This window comes from Scardinius erythrophthalmus (genome assembly GCF_964197995.2).
Source record: "Scardinius erythrophthalmus genome assembly, chromosome: 10".
Lineage (NCBI taxonomy): Eukaryota > Metazoa > Chordata > Actinopteri > Cypriniformes > Leuciscidae > Scardinius > Scardinius erythrophthalmus.
In genome coordinates this window covers 27,649,218-27,665,698 of record NC_138230.1, presented here as the reverse complement: position 1 = coordinate 27,665,698, position 16,481 = coordinate 27,649,218, and the positions used below count along the sequence as shown (strand labels likewise).

The following is a 16,481-nucleotide window of genomic DNA, read 5'->3' as shown; positions in this document are numbered from 1 at the left end:
CTTTCATTTCCAACCAAAATGCAACCCCTGCAACCAAAATCATCCACTGACTGATGTTACTTTCTACTCAAGGACCTTGACAGAATTGTAGTGGAGTAAAAAGTACGATATTTGTCTTTCAAATGTAGTGAAGTTAACGTAAAAAGTTTCCAGAAAAAATTATACTCAAGTAAAGTACAGATACACAAAAAGTGTACTTAAGTACAGTACTCAAGTAAATGTACTTTGTTACTGTCCACCTCTGATTGTATGTTGTTGTATGTTGGTTGTACAGCACTATGGTCTGCATGTGCAGTTAAAATGAATGAATGAAGTAAAGCAAGCTTGAAGAATCGTCAAAAGCTGGAAAAGCCACACAAATGTACACCAATAGCATATGGCTTTCCTCTCCACAAGCATTAAATGCACAAAGGTTTACAGGCACAGTGTTTTTTGGTTGTAACAAACAGCAAGGGAAAACACCGTTATGCATGTGGTGACAAATGCAACAAGGTGAAGTCAGAAAAGTTTTTTTTTTTTTTTTAAATGAAATAAATTGACACCTATGACACTGGAGAGAGGCAGAATCATACTGAAACGGGACTGAAAATCTCCAACTGTGGGATTTTGTGGGCAGGAGCAGGACACAACGTAAATGTTGCAGGTGGGAGCGGAAGATTAATAGCTTATTTTTAGCAGGACTGGGACTGAATCTTGTGGAAGTGGGACAAAAAAAAAAAAAAAAAATCAATCTCACACAGACCTTTACTACCTTGGTATATATATCTTTAAACCAAGGTATAAAACTAGCTCAGGTTAATCTTGAAATTGAGATTAGTTGACGTGTACATTCTCCTCTTATGGTCCCCTTAAGCTTTAGGTTCTACCCAGGAGGTAGGAATTATGGGAGCCCTGTGAGACCCCTATATATGAAACACCTCTTTGCTTCCAAGTCCCATGCGCATTAAAACAACTCAGCCCCCATTTCCTGCTGGGGTCAGGCTGCAGCTCTCTAAATCTTATAGCCATTTTTTTTTTCTTTCTGATGCTGCTTGGGGGCGGCTAGATGGAAAATTAGGGTAGCTGATATACCATTTGTGCCCTCTTTGCACTCTTCAAAGACCCTGTGTTATGAGAGGAAGGGGCCTCTAGGTTTGGAAGGATAAGGGTGAGCAGTTAAGGAGACCAGTGGAGCAGATGGGAGAAACATAGTTTGTCTGTGATGGCATTTATACAGTTAATATGCATGTCACATGACAGGAGATTCAGGCACAGCGGTGGCCATCTCAATCAAAGTGGATAGCATGCACTGTAACGGATTTCTGTAATTTGAACAGTATTTTACTGTAATATGTACAGTAAGATACTGTAAAATATGTATACAGTATGTTACAGTAAACAGCAAAGGATTATGGGAAAATATAGGGTCACTACTGTAATTCTTCACTACTGTAAATCAATTTACAGTAGTGAACTTGCCCGCGAAAAACTGACCAATGGCAAGAGGGATTTCTTTTCAAGTGTTTTTTTGAGGGGTGAAGTGGCAGTTAATGCACGGACAAAAGATCATGTAACTCACCAAAAAGGTTAGTATATAATTTCTATTTTATGTAAAACAAACATTTTCAAATGTTTTTACTTATGTTAACAGCAAACTAAGATGATGTATCGTTTTGTTTTCGTCTGAATGGTTTTAGTGCCTTTTTTTCCTGACTGTCGTCAAAATGTTTTTTTGGTGCCTTTCTTACTGTCTTTTTTCCTGACTGTCGGCCGGGTCGCTGTCACGGTGATAATATTAACTGGTGAGTAAGTTAAGTTCACCTATATTAGCCGAAATATTCTTTAGTTAAAACTATAAAAAATAATGGTTGTGTGTTCCTCTGCCTCTTTAACGCAAGTTAGCTCATCAGGCGGGCGGAGTCGTCGGTAACGTTAACCGAGCTAACAGCGACCTCAACGTTAAATACTGAGGTAAAGTGAGATAGACGAAACCCTTGTTAAAGTGCGGGTTTTAAACAATATTTTCACGTAGGCCTATATGATTTATTTTCAGGTTTGTGATCTGGATAATGCCATCTGCAACGATGGAGTGTGTTGGAGCCTTTTCATTGTGACAACATCAACTGGTATGTAACGTTATGGTCAACTTCACCTAAATTAGCCGAAGTAAACTTATTAAACAGAGAAGCATAATAACTTTGGTATGTTCTGTCTCCTCTTTCACAACTTTTTGGCAGATGTACAACGTAAATACTGAGTAAAAACTAAGTTAAAGGGATAACGTAGTACACCTTAAACAGAAAATTCTGTAGTCTATGTCATCATTTACTCGCCCACAACGTGTTCTAAACCTGCATGAAGTTCTTTCGTCTGAACATAAAATAAGATATTTTGAATAATGTTGGTAAATAGTGGCTGGTCCGCATGGACTTCTATAATAGAAAAAAATACTTTGGATGTCAATGGGGACCAGTAACTGTTTGGTTGCTCATGTTCTTTAAAATATCTCCTTTTGTATACAGCACATTAAATAATTTAATGGAAGTTATGAAGTTGAGGGTGAGTAAATGGTGACAGAATTTACAATTTTGAGTAAACTAACCCTTTATCCAACACCATTGTTATTGTTAATTTCATCTTTTGTTTTATTTTCATGTTTGTGGTCTGAATTATGTCGTCTGAAATGTCGGAGGTGTATTTTGGAGTCTTTTTTGTGATTGCCTTCGTAATAGTGATAACATCTACAGGTGAGTAAGATGACATCAACTAAATTAGCGGAAGTATGCATTAGTTAAGCAGGCAAACATGTTCTTTTCTGTTCTTTATTTTGAATTTGCAGCGGCCATTCCCTCTGGACTGTACATCACTGCTGACGCTCTCCACTAATACACAGAACGGGTTGACGTTGGAGGAGGAAGAGGAGAAGGAGGAGGAAAGGGTTAGCAATATACCATTATCAATATAGCAAAGTTTTGCTAACTAATATTTTGAATGTTGTTTAATTGATTAAAAACTATAAACACCATATAACATCATATCTTACCTCATCTTCACCCCACATGTTATTGTTGTTAGTAATAAGTTCTGTTAACTTATTGTATTTTATTTTTTTCTGTAAACTATAACACTAAAAGGCTGCTGTGACTTTGTCTGTTTCAGGAGAGTCTGTTCTCAAAGCAAAAACATGGATGCTGACAATGAAGGGCAGAATCATCATCCAGTTACAACTGCTAACAGACGACTCTTCAGCATTAGCTGTCTATTTTGTCGAATGCAGAATCAGGTAAACCAAAATATATATATACATATATATTTTTTTACATTACATTACATTTACATGCATGCATTTGGAAGTCACTTTTATCCAAAGCAACTTACATTGTATTAAGTTTAATTTAAATTATCCATTCCCTGGAAATCTAAGCTACAGGAATGTATTGAAAAAGAATGAAGCTTTAATGATTTTAATGTAATGTATTATGGGGTAATACCATCCCTGTAGGTTAGGGGTGGAAATTGGCAAAAATTTGATGATTCGATATATTGCGATATTTGGGCCACAATTCAATATTATTGCGCTTCCTAACATTGCGATACAGCAAGTATTGCGATTCGATTCTGCGATATATTGCGATTCATGTCCCCCATATTATTCAAAGACATTACAAAAAATAAGACTGCTTAACTCACTTCAAATGTCACATTAAATCTGTGAACATCTTCTACACATTTACTGGAGGCTAGTGCAAAAACTTTGTCCTTGAACATTCAGGACACAGGACCTTATTACAGAACGTAATTATATGAACGCGTCACCACCGCATTAGCACCAAAAACATGGAGATTTTATTTTAGAGAATAATTACACAACCTATTCGATATACTATAATTCTATAATTAAATAAACTAATCGAATATCCAAAAATTGTGACTCATCCCTGCATGTAATACCTTGTTTTTTTCCCAAAATCTTCACTTACGTCTCGATTATAAACGTTTCTTCCTTGGTTCGCTTTTATTTAGGCCTATTACATTCACATTCTTTACTGTGGTAAAGTAGAAAAACGTTGTAGGACAGATAGCCTACATTTTTACTTGCACGTCAGATTCATTTCAACACAGTTTTTGCTTGTTATTAGACATGTACGGCGCGTCAAGTTTATTTGATTTTTAGTTTCGCTCTCTTTGGCAGCGCAATTTCAAACATAGCTTAAATGTCTTGCCCTTGTGGAAGATTAAATTCACTTTTCATACCTTTTACAACAAGTAGAAAACATGAAGATATCAGAAAATAGATCGATGGTCTCTTTCCTCCTCGTGTCATCCCTCTCAAAGCACAGAGCGGTATGGCTTCATGTGGAATCACGTGTCTTTGTGTGGAAGTATTAAACGAAAGTTATTTTTTTATAGATTTAACTTTTCTATTATGTAAGTTTCTAATATTTACTGATATGTATTTGAATGCTTTACAGGCTTTGTGTTGCTTCTTTGACGGAATTGCTCAAATTAAGACTTTTTTGCTCGAATAAACAACATTTTTTTTATTTCAATTTTCATAATAACCCCCGAACCACTGCAGGTAGTTGGTCCATTACCACCGCAGTGGTAAAAAAAACTGCCACCGTCACAGCCTTATAACCTTTATTGTAATACTTTGCGCTACTGTATCAATATAATTGCATGCGCAAAATATCGCGACACTGAACAGAATCGATTTTTCCCCCACCACTACTGTAGGTGGATTCAGAATCAGATGTAGTGCTTTTATTAACGCCAAAGTACATGCAGCATCAAGTTTGAGGGTTAGGGAAAATTCTGCCAACACCGGTCTGAAAAAATTATATATTTTTCCCTGCTTGTGTTTGCAGGTTCATTCTGAGAGTCAACCCTGATGGCACCAAACACCAAAGGCACAGATCAGATGGAAATCTGGAAAGGTCCAAAGAAAAGCATCAGCCTGAAACCCTCAGTGTTTCTCATCAGAGAGCTTGTCAACTTTGACTGGCAAAATTACTGAAATGTAACAACACAACACTGACTTTGACTGTATTTTATTGTTTTAAGGCCTGTTTTGCTTTTCAGTGTGTGTACGTTTTTGCCATGCTACAGATACAAATGGTCACCAGGAGATTAATTCTATGGACTTTGGAGATGTTGCCCTTTTTTTTCTTCAGCTAGTGGCTCCTAAAGGTCAAGATTTGTAATTTGTACTTCTAAAACAAAATGTTCAACGATTAAAAAGAATATTATAAGGACAAATGTTTGAGTTATTGTGATTTTTTGGGGGGTGGGGTAAACATAAATTAAAAAAAGAAAATTTAAATGATGAGAAAAAAAAAAAACTAATACTGTAAATGAAAATACGGTAATAATACAGTAAATGATACAGTATACTGTAAGTGAAAATACAGTAATAATACTGTAAATGCAATTACAGTAAATGGTACAGTATACTGTTAAGTGAAAATACAGTAATAATACTGTAAAACATTTTACAGTAACTTACTGGCATCCAGCTGCCAGTAAGTTACTGTAAAATTTACAGCAACCTCTTTACAGTGTGGGAGAAGCGGCGCTCTCAAGTCATTCTCTTGGTCGGCGTTACGTCACAAATTATGTGACCTGCGTAGCAACAAGCTGCCGCCATGTTTGAAGGGTAAAACAAACCAAAGGCAAAGCCCGAGGCAAATCAAAAAGGTATCTATTAACAGAAGTTTTGCTGTGGATTATGTCAGTTATGGATACTAACTGACTTCTTTGTATTAATGATGAATGATATCTGTGTATGCGAATGTATGTCGGTGATGAGAAGTGAATGTAATAAAACACTCATGTAAAGCGCTTTGTGACTAGCTACATGTCTGTGAATGGCGCTATGAATACAGATCTTCTTCTTATATTACAGAATGTCTTATCAGTATATAGACAGTCAGAGCTGCCAACTCTCACGCAATTGACACTTTTCACACGCTCTCATGCCACACATCCATTTTCTCACACACAGAAAAATCACAAAGCAAAGAGGACACGGAGACTGACAGACTAGACAGAGCAGGTTACTTATGATATAAAAAAATCTCAGCTCTCAGATTATGTCATTTTTATTACGAAATTCAGACAATAAATACTGTTTTGGCGCTTGTAAATGTGAAGCGACAGATCCCTAGCGCCACGTAAACCGATCATCTCTAGGCTAACGTTAGCTAATAGTAAATAAACACGAATGAACACTGTTGAAAGATACTTACCGAAATGTATATTCCTCATACATAATATCGACCAATCGATCAAACAAAGGGGTCAATAAAACAGCTGGAGAACAATTATGTCACATAACATTTACCTCAGGAAAGCCATTTGATGACCATAATATAGGCTATAGGCTATCATGTTAGTTGGCTCGAAAAAAAAGAGCTATAGAGAGTATTTTGCTAAATATGTGTACTATATTACATATTTATTATATTTTTACTTATATCATTAAATATAGTTGTTATCATAATAAAAAAAATGCATTATATTTAATTTGAGTTCTTTTTAACCTTAAAGGGATACTTCACCTCTGGGAAGATGAATGTGTATTTAAAATAGGTCATTTAAGTAGAAGAAATGTGAAGAAATTTTTTTAATTTGGAGCTTTCTAGACTGAGAAAACCCAGAAAATTTATTTTTGGCTTATGTGGATGAAAGACAACAACTCTCAGAATGCACTTGCTTCGCTGCCTTAGGAGGCCACGCCTACCGCTAAGGGAGCGCAGTTGAAAACAAACAACAAGGCTAGCCTACGTGATGAGTTTGCCAGGGATTTAGAGATCGCCCAAAATGTCCGGGATTCGGCTTTTGCGTTCTACAGTCGCCATTCATTCATCATGTTTACTGTGGCGAGCAGGACGAGGCTGACGGCCGCGGGAGAACGGCGCGAGGCCGGTGGCGTCATTACTGAGACGCGCCGGGTCTCGCATCTCTCACGGAGGAGCGGGAATTTTCTTAGCAATGGTAAAACGCACATCAACCGATCACTTGTTTAGCGTTCATGTAAACATTACATTCAGATTCACCAATCGGAATGAATTCAGTTAGATTGAAACAAGAGGTGTGCATGTAAACAATGAATGGCGACCGCAGAAAGCAAAAGCTGCATTTTGAACGATCTCGCCCGCCAGACAAGTCCGGGAAAAGGAGGATGGTTACTTACTCAGCTTTCTCCTACTATTCAGCTTTCTCCACAGAACAAGAGCCTGCTAGCTTAGCTTCCAAAGAAAGACGGCTGACACTGTGTACATTCTGTGAGTGAGATCCAACCCTCTATGGGCGGGCTGAAAACATGCGGAACAACGCCATCTACTGGCTGTAGTCTTTAGCCTCTGGCCAGAAAATCCTCCGATGACGCAAAATGACGATTTTTGCGTCATCGGAGGATTTTTTCCAGACAAAAAATACATAAATCTATTGTCTCAGGGGGATATGAGGGTGGAAAGCATGGTAATTCGAAAATACTACAGGTTTTCTACTAATACAAAGCTTAATGCTAAATCCTGAAGTATCCCTTTAAATAATACTGCCAGCTGATATGGCTCTCATGTTTACAGCATTAGGTGAGTTGTTTTTTTTCTTGAGAAAAATTAATGCCTATCTTGTGTAGCCTACCTAACATACCTAATCAAAAAAAAAAAAAAAAAAAGTTATTTTTTATGTTACTGTTATTTAACGTTAAATGTCTCGCTGTGAAATGTTAGTCATTGAAGGCTGTTGAGTTGAACAGTGAACTTGAAAGTATCGGCACTCCAGTCACGTCACGTTTATTTATATAGCGCTTATAGATTGATTTAAAGCAAGAAGCTTTACATTATTTAACATATTTTTTTATAAGAAAATACCTAATTTATTAGTAGGGGTGTGCGATATCATGGTTTTTGATATGTCTCCACGATCTGCTTTTGAGTTGCAGTTCTGGCGCCACCGTCTCAACATACTGTACAACACGACGTATATTCACATCAAATGTTAACACAGAGGCAAGGGACACACTGCACCATAAGAGGTCTGGTATAAGATATGGAATTAGCAGCGCCATGAAACCAGCAAAGCAAAACAACATTTTCAGCATGTTATGTTACATTTTGTTTGCACAGACGTTACAGACTATACATGACGACATGCATTCGGACAACCTGACAGCATTGTTAGCTAGCTAGCTTAGTAGCACACACAAAAAGAGGTACAACAACAAACTTATATTTACCTTAGATTCGAAATTCGACTCGGTTTCCCGGTGCTTGACGGGGTGCCAGCCAGGACAGAAAATGGTAAAATGCAGGCACCTTTTTGCCGCCTGGATCACCGCTTCTTGGCGCCAGCTTTTTGCGGAGATGAACAAATTAAATTTTGTCACGCAGGTTTTTCCACCGCTTCATGCAATCTGTGACGTCCAAGCCAACATTTTGGCAATCTCTTTCCATGAGTTGTTTGCCATCTGGCAGTCTTTGTAGTGCGCTGAAGAGGAATTGTACAGATGGTCGTACTTTTGTACTTCCTCGATCAAACGTTCCTCAACTTGATCCATCGTTGAAACAAACAGTGCAGTGGTCACTTTAAAAATGGCGGTATAGCGGGAGGGGGAAACCGGAAAAGCTACACTCCGGAAATGATGTATAATCTGACCAATCACAGCCCTTGCTGTCTGCGTCGCCTCGACGCGTAGTTACAATTTTTTGGAGGTGCACGTCGAGCTACGGCGGAGGGGTCGGAGAGGGGTTCGTGGCGACACAGAGGTGTCTGCGGGGATACGCCGTCGATTCGACGCAGAAGCATAAAACAGGCTTGAGCGCATACACCCGAAGCGCACATGCTAAAAGCCTATCTAACAGCGCCTGGTTAACTTACTGGACTAAGTTATCTTTCGCATCTCATTGCTCTAATACTGTCAAATACACACAAGGTTTACATAAACAAAGTTGGTTATGTCTAAAGTGAAAGCAAACAGAGAAAATTGAGAGAAAATCTGCTTGTCAAATGCGTGTATATTAGATGTGTCGCGTGCAGGTCTTAAAGCAACAGTAGCCTACTAGTAAACATGCTGCCGCTTGTCCTTAAAGGTAGGGTAGGTAGGAATTGTCTAAAAAACTTCTTTTCCAAATATGTTTAAACTTTATTTATATATCAATACATAATTAAAATGTAAGTACTCTGAAAAAGAAAGTATAAAAATTGAGTGTCTGTAGACCTCTCACGACTGTTTTAAAGACAGCTCATTATTTCCATTCACTCCACCCCCTCCCTTCTGGGCTCCTTCCAAAGCCACGCCCCCAAAACACATGAACGCGCGACTCCGACCGCTGAGCTGGAAGACGCATTATTTACCTGAGACAAGCGGAGAGGAAGGAGCACAGTGCATGTAGTGACATCATGTCAGAATCACATGTAATAAAAAAATCTAACTTTATCATTATGAATATAAACAAATAAGATGTATTTTAGTACTCACTATCAAGCTAGCATATTGATATTGGTAAAGTTTAAAATATATTTTTTTTTGATTCGCTAACGAGCTAGTTATATCTATAAGGCAAAGCTAAAAACAGGTTGTATTGATACACGTTTTTCCATTACCATCAGTTACACTGTGATGAAGATGAATTTTGTGTAAGATTCATAACATATATGGTGTTCTGCATGTAAGAGTTTCCATGATGAAAACATTGTTATTGACTCTGATGAGGACTACACTCCAGAGACAAGTACCGGATCGTCAGCTCGAGCCTTGAGGACAGGTCCGGGGTCAAGGGCGAAGCAGAGGAGGTCGTGCAAGAGGCCGTGCAACTAGGGTCCGAGGATATTGACACGCGTTTTATTTCTTTGTTTATCCAAAGACTTTTTTTTCATTACCTTTTCTAGTACTGTCTTCCTTTTTTTGCCTTGTTTGCCTTCGCTAACTTCATATGCTAGTAAAGTGAATTTTGATTGCTCTTTCTCTGCCATTGTTTTGCTATTCCTAGGTTCCGTGCCTCTTGAATTCCTCAAATCAAACGGGTTCGCGCAAGTGGGCAGATCCTGTGGCAAAAGGGTGGTTGCCATGGTTGCGAGAGAGTGACAGTCGCCTAAGCCAATCCTTTGTTTCGTCCCGAATGGAAATAATGAGCTGTGTTTAATGCAGATTAAACGGTCTAGAGTCACTCGATTTTTATACTCTTTTTTTCAGAGTACTTACATTTTAATTATGTATTGATATATATAGAAAGTTTAAACAAATTTGGAAAAAAGTTTTTTATAAAATTCCTACCTACCCTACCTTTAAAGAGATAGTTCACCCAAAAATAAAAATGAATTATTCTGTCATTATTTACTCACTCTAATGTTGTTCCAAACCTGTATTAATTTATTTCTTGTGCTGAACATAAAAGAAGATATTTTGAAGAATGTGGGTAACTAAACAGTTGCTGGTCCCCATTGACTTCCATAGTAGAGAAAAAAAATTAAAATAGCCTAACTTTAAATAAGTAGCTTTAATAAGAATCAGTGTATAATTTATACAGTTTATGATGTTGTTTTATTTTCATATTTGTTCATTTAATTACTTTCTTCAATGCTACTGTTAAATACACCTACTGTAGCTGACAAAATAAAGCACTGTTTATTTCAGTTGTATATTAAGTTGTGTATGTGTAATGTGTATCTTTGTTCATTTTTAATAACAAAGAAAATAATGACAAAGATTTTTATCTTCACCACTTTGGCCTAAATGTCTGCCATTCTTTTTCATTTTATATTTCGCTGCCTATAAGGCTAAAATGGGGACATTAGTTTGGCGGTATTGCTCAGTCACTTGCAAAATAGTAAAACCAGCATGAAAAATAATCGTGATAAAATCGTGAATCGTGATTTTCCTGAAAAAAATCGTGATATGATATTTTTGCCATATCGCCCACCCCTATTTATTAGTTAGAATATGTGTACCTCAGGAAAAAATTTAACTATACGATTAGTCAATTAGTCAATAATTGTTGTAATAATTGTTAGATTAATCAATTATCAAAATAATCGTTTGTTGCAGGCCAATCAGTGGCATCAGTAGGCTTACCAAGATATTGTATGTCACCCATTTTAAATCAAATATTGTGTTAACATATCTAGGCTATAAGCTAATTTGTTTATGATGATGTATATATAAATACATACTTGACTATTTACCACCACATGAAATAGTTATATCAGATGTTACATGGGTCTGGATTGAGTGTTTTTAAAGGTGGCATTTAAGTCCTTGTGCCCAAACGGTGTTATATTTAGGTGTCATATAACAGTTGTATTACAATAAGTCAGTGTTATAGACACCTAAATATAACACCGTTTGGGCACAAGGACTTAAATGCCATATAACAGTTGTATTACAATAAGTCAGTGTTATTTCCTACAATATGTCTTACTATTTCTTACAGCGCCCACTTTAGTCAACTTTGTGGAAAGGTTGGTAACATCAACTCGTACACCATGTACACCTGCAACGATTAGCACCATCGCCACGTCCTCCAAACAATCAATAATCACAGGTGTTCCCAGAGAGGACACATTAAAAGCTGAGGTCCTGTGGTGTTTGAACATGATGGAGTCTCACTACTCTTTCAATTCCAGTGAAGGGACAGGTAAATTAAATGATTTTAACTTTTACCTATGACTTCATTTTGAGATTCCAAGGCGTTAAGTGCAGAAAAATACCAAATGCCAAAGTTTGATTTAATGCAGTCACAGATTTGTATGCAAATATTTGTATTTGTATGATTTTATATGCTTCAAAATGATTTCACACAGTTAAAGGAGGTGCTGAAATCTGACTTTGTGGTGGCTGTACTTTGAAAACACACATAGTCAAACTAGGCTTGGTACGATAGTGGGTGACAGTGTTACCGGTGTTCAGAAGCAACACCGGTTATCAGTTGCCCACCGTTGATTTGATTTTTTTTTTTTATAAAATCATTTAGTTCAGTCAGAGAACAGACACTACAATTAAAAACTGAACGGTGTCTGCCTAATAAATCGCGAGCTGACCGAGAGTCGCAGAACAAATCAGCAACAGGAGTCAGATTTCATTTATCAATCAGTAAAGAGCTAATGAGCTCACCATTAACACTAGAACTGCCATGGCGGTCATTTTGACCGTTTTGAATTTTATATCTGCAATAACTTTGTTGAAAAAATAAATAAAATCCTACTGGTACCTGACTTTTCTTAAAAGTGTCTGTATTTTCATTTAAAATGTTTTTCATATAAATTACACATTAGGCAAAAAAACTAATTAACATATTTACCTATTTCGGCCATAGACGGTCAAATTGACCGCATTGGATTTCGCGGTATTATTATACATATATCAATGTACACAACAATAAAATGTGGTAAAAAATACACGAAGAGTAGTAAAATCACGCACATCCCAGTCAAGTACAGGTGCTGGATCTCATATAAAATACAAAGTAACAAAGTAAAGATCCACACACCGGAAAGCTCCCATTCACAAATTTATTAGTGTGACGTTTCGGGCCTTCACGGCCCTTCCTTGCGATGTTCCGAGATCCTAGTTTTCAATGTCCTAGTAGTCTTGCCTATATACGATAATCCACAAGGGCAAGTCAACATATAGATCACATTGGTAGTAGAGCAAGAAATTACCTCTTTGATCCTGTATTTATTACCATTATGTGGGTGATTAAATGTGTTGGTTTTATAAGTAAAATGGCATTGCTGACATCTTCCACATGGGTAGTTCCCAGTAGGTATGTTGTTAAGGAAATGAGGAGTTGTTATAGAGGGTATATCAGCTCGTACTAGTCTATTACGTAGATTAGGTGGTTTTTTGAATACCACTCGAGGGGGTTCTTGGAAGCAAGATTTGAGTGTTGGATCCATATTCAAAATGTGCCAATGTTGTTTAATGGCACCCTCTATAGCTTTAGCTACAGGTGAGTATTGGATGGCACATACTATTCTCTTTTCATCCCTATTAGTCTTTTTCTTTTTTAGACAATCCAACTGTGATAAATTCGCAAAGCGTGTTGATGCATCATTAATCCAGGATTCCTTATAGGCCTATCCCCTTTCTTCAAAACGTTTTTTCAAATCCAACCCTTGTCGAGTAAAGTCCTCAGTTGAACTACAAATTCGTCTGATCCTGTTGAATTGAGAGTTTCTGTCCATCGGCTTTCGGTAAAGATCCGTTTTTAACATATTATTCTCCTTAACAATTAGGATATCCAGGAAGTTCATTTTTTCTTTATCAAATGACATAGTGAACTTGAGGTGTTTATTCTTGGAGTTCACAAAAGTAAAAAAATCCTCCAACATTTTCTCAGATCCTGTCCAAATAAAAAACACATCATCAAGGTACCTCCTCCAGATAGATATGTAGTCAATGAAGGGATTGGCTTGAGAATCGTAGATGTGTTCCTGTTCAAACAGTCCCACATATAAAGAGGCAAAGCTGGGTGACATTTTTGACCCCATCGCAACTCCTGAAATCTGAAGAAAGAAATCATTGTCATATAAAAAGGCATTGGACGTGAGCATCTCCTTAGTCAAATCCAATAGACATTGTGTGCTTGGAGAAGACTCAGATCTATTATTTAAAAATGTCCGTATAGCTCGTATTCCATCTTCAAATGGTACATTGGTGTAGAGGGATTCGATATCCATCGTCACTAATAAGTGGAATTCATCCACCTTTTTAATTGACTTAATTACCTCTATACAATCCATAGAATCTCTTGTATATGAAGGTAATGCCGTTACCAATGGCTGTAAAAAATGGTCAATAAAAGCATATCTTTTCTGTCAGTGAGCCAATGGCCGATATAATAGGTCTTCCCGGGGGTGTATCCGTAAATGTTTTATGGATCTTGGGTAGGATATAGAAAACTGGAGTAATCGGAAATTCAACCAACATAAAAGCATGCTCCTGTTTGGTAATCATCTCCTGTTCCAGAAGGCTATCCAGATGGTTATGGATTTGTTTCTTAAATTCCTTGGTTGGGTTCGAATTTAATTGTTGGTAGAAGGTTGTATTAGCCATTAGCCATTGTATTAGTCCATTGTATGTGGATATTTATTTGATACGGACAATGTGCAATAATCCATATTCATGGGTATGATGTTATACACTTGTATTTTGATATATTGACATATTTATTCTATTTGTATATATATTTTTTTTATATTTTTTTTTTTTTTGTTGTTGTTGGATGAGTATGTTATGTATACATGGGCACGGTGCAATATTGGATATAAATGTATATATTTTTTAAAAAAATGTAAAAAAATGAATTTGATAATGTGGTGATGTAATCACATGACACGGTGACTAGAAAAGCGCAACTGTATTGTATTTCCTGTTAGTCTGAGGAAGGGCCGTGAAGGCCCGAAACATCACACTAATAAATTTGTGAATGGGAGCTTTCCGGTGTGCGGATCTTTACTTTGTTACTTTGTAAAAAATACACAAAACATATTCCACAACAAATATTTTAAAAGTAATGATATTCAGAATAGAACAAGAATGAAAAAATAACTATAAACAAGCCAAAATGAAATAGGCTACTTTCAAGCGAAAGTGAAAGTAAGCGGCGTTGGGCTCACGTAACTCTCTAATTAGAATCAAAATGTTTCAACATTTGCGATGTATTTTGATGGTAAACTATTCTTTATTATAGGCTTTGTACTTCACTCACGTTCCAATATCGACGGAAAAAATCATCCTCTTCACATGCGCAAAATGGTACTAATTGTACTACTGACTAGGCTATATAAACAGAGCTGTGGAATTTTTATATGTTAGGTTGAGTATTTTATAATTATATTTTATTATGGCTATATAATGAACAGGCTGCGATGTCAAGATTGCAATGCTGGAATATGGTGTGTGTGTGTGTGTGTGTGTGTGTGTAAGGCGCGGGCGCGATCGAACAGTGTAAACATGAAAACATAGGCTACTCCGTCATTTTGTTCAGGACATCTACGGATATTATTATTTATAGATGTACAGTATAATTAAACTTGTTTAAATGTACAGTTTGGTGTTGTTTTGTTTTTAAAAGATATCCTAATACAATAAATGCATTAATCTCTCAATTGGGTATTTATCATTAAAGATATAGAGTTTGGAATCTAGCGGTCAAAATGACCGCTTGCGGCAGTTCTAGTAGTTATGGAATTCTGGCACTTCTAGTGTTAAAGCAATCCGCCCCTGAATTGGTGCTAATTTGAAATCGGAACTAAAAAGCGCACGGCCGCACGTGTCCACGGGCAGAACAGAGCGAGCGTTCTCAGTTCATTCCTATGGAAAAACCAAACGCTCGCTTCACCATTATGAATGCCTGTGCGGACGCGCGCATTTTACTTTTGCCTTCAAATTAGCGATTTAAAAGCCCCCGCCGGTGATACCGGTATTACCGATGTTGTCACACGTAGATTAACCAGTGGGAAAATATCCTCACCGTCACATCCCTAAGTCACACCCACACAAATAAAACTCTGTTTGATTTCAATCTCTTTCTTTTTTCTTTACTTTTAGGTGTGCTATTTTCTGCAATGTTCCCCGACAGTGCAATTGTGAAGAATTTTGCCTGTGGAGGAACAAAGTCCATGTACATTTGCACGCATGGTTTGGCTCCGCATTTCAAACACTTGTTGTGCAAAAAACTCTCTTCTGATAGGGAGGACTATGTACTTCTCTTTGATGAGAGTCTTAACAGAAAAAAACAGTCAAAGCAATGTGACTTTCATGTCCGTTTATTTGATGGGGAAAAAGTTGTGACAAGATTTTATGACTCAAAATTCATGGGACACGCCACTGCAGTAGACCTTAAATCAGTCTATGAGAGGAGTACTGAAAATCTGCCAAAAGAAAACATGGTTCAGATCTCCATGGATGGAACAAATGTGAATTGGTCTTTTTATTCAAAGGTCGACAAATCCCTCCAAGATACTCATAATGTACACCTTATCAATATTGGCAGCTGCGGCCTCCATATTGCACACGGAGCCTTTCTGAAAGGAGTGGAAGGGACATACTGGAAAGTTGGCAGCATATTGCAATCCATGCACCACCTTCTGAGGGATTCTCCAGCTCGTAGCGAAGATTATTTCAACATAACAGGATCAGGTTCCCCAACACCACTAAAGTTTTGCAGGACAAGATGGCTGGAAAATGTGCCTGTACTAGAAAGGGCGTTGGAAGTTTTACCACACATGGCTGCATATGTCAATGCTGTTAAGGAAAAGAGGTGTCCAAATCCAGGGACAAAGTCCTTTGAGGTGGTTCAGGAGGCTGTTGAAGATCCACTCATGGCCGCTAAACTTAATTTCATCTTGTCAGTGAGTAAGGAAGTGACTCCATTTCTTGCGTGCTACCAGAATGATAAGCCCATGGTGCCATTTGTTTCAACAGACCTGTTCAAGCTGCTGAAGAGCCTGATGTGCAGATGCATCAAAAAAGACATCATGAAGAAAGCAACAAC

The 16,481-nt window shown here is 37.3% G+C and overlaps 1 long non-coding RNA gene across 1 annotated transcript; it reads left to right on the top strand.

Annotated features, from left to right (window-relative positions):
- Nucleotides 1-2,843: 2,843 nt before the first annotated feature.
- LOC308696891 lies at nucleotides 2,844-5,227 on the top strand. Its single transcript, XR_014030877.1, has 3 exons — nucleotides 2,844-2,917; nucleotides 3,139-3,262; nucleotides 4,848-5,227. It is a non-coding gene; the product is annotated as an uncharacterized lncRNA (long non-coding RNA).
- Nucleotides 5,228-16,481: the final 11,254 nt, after the last annotated feature.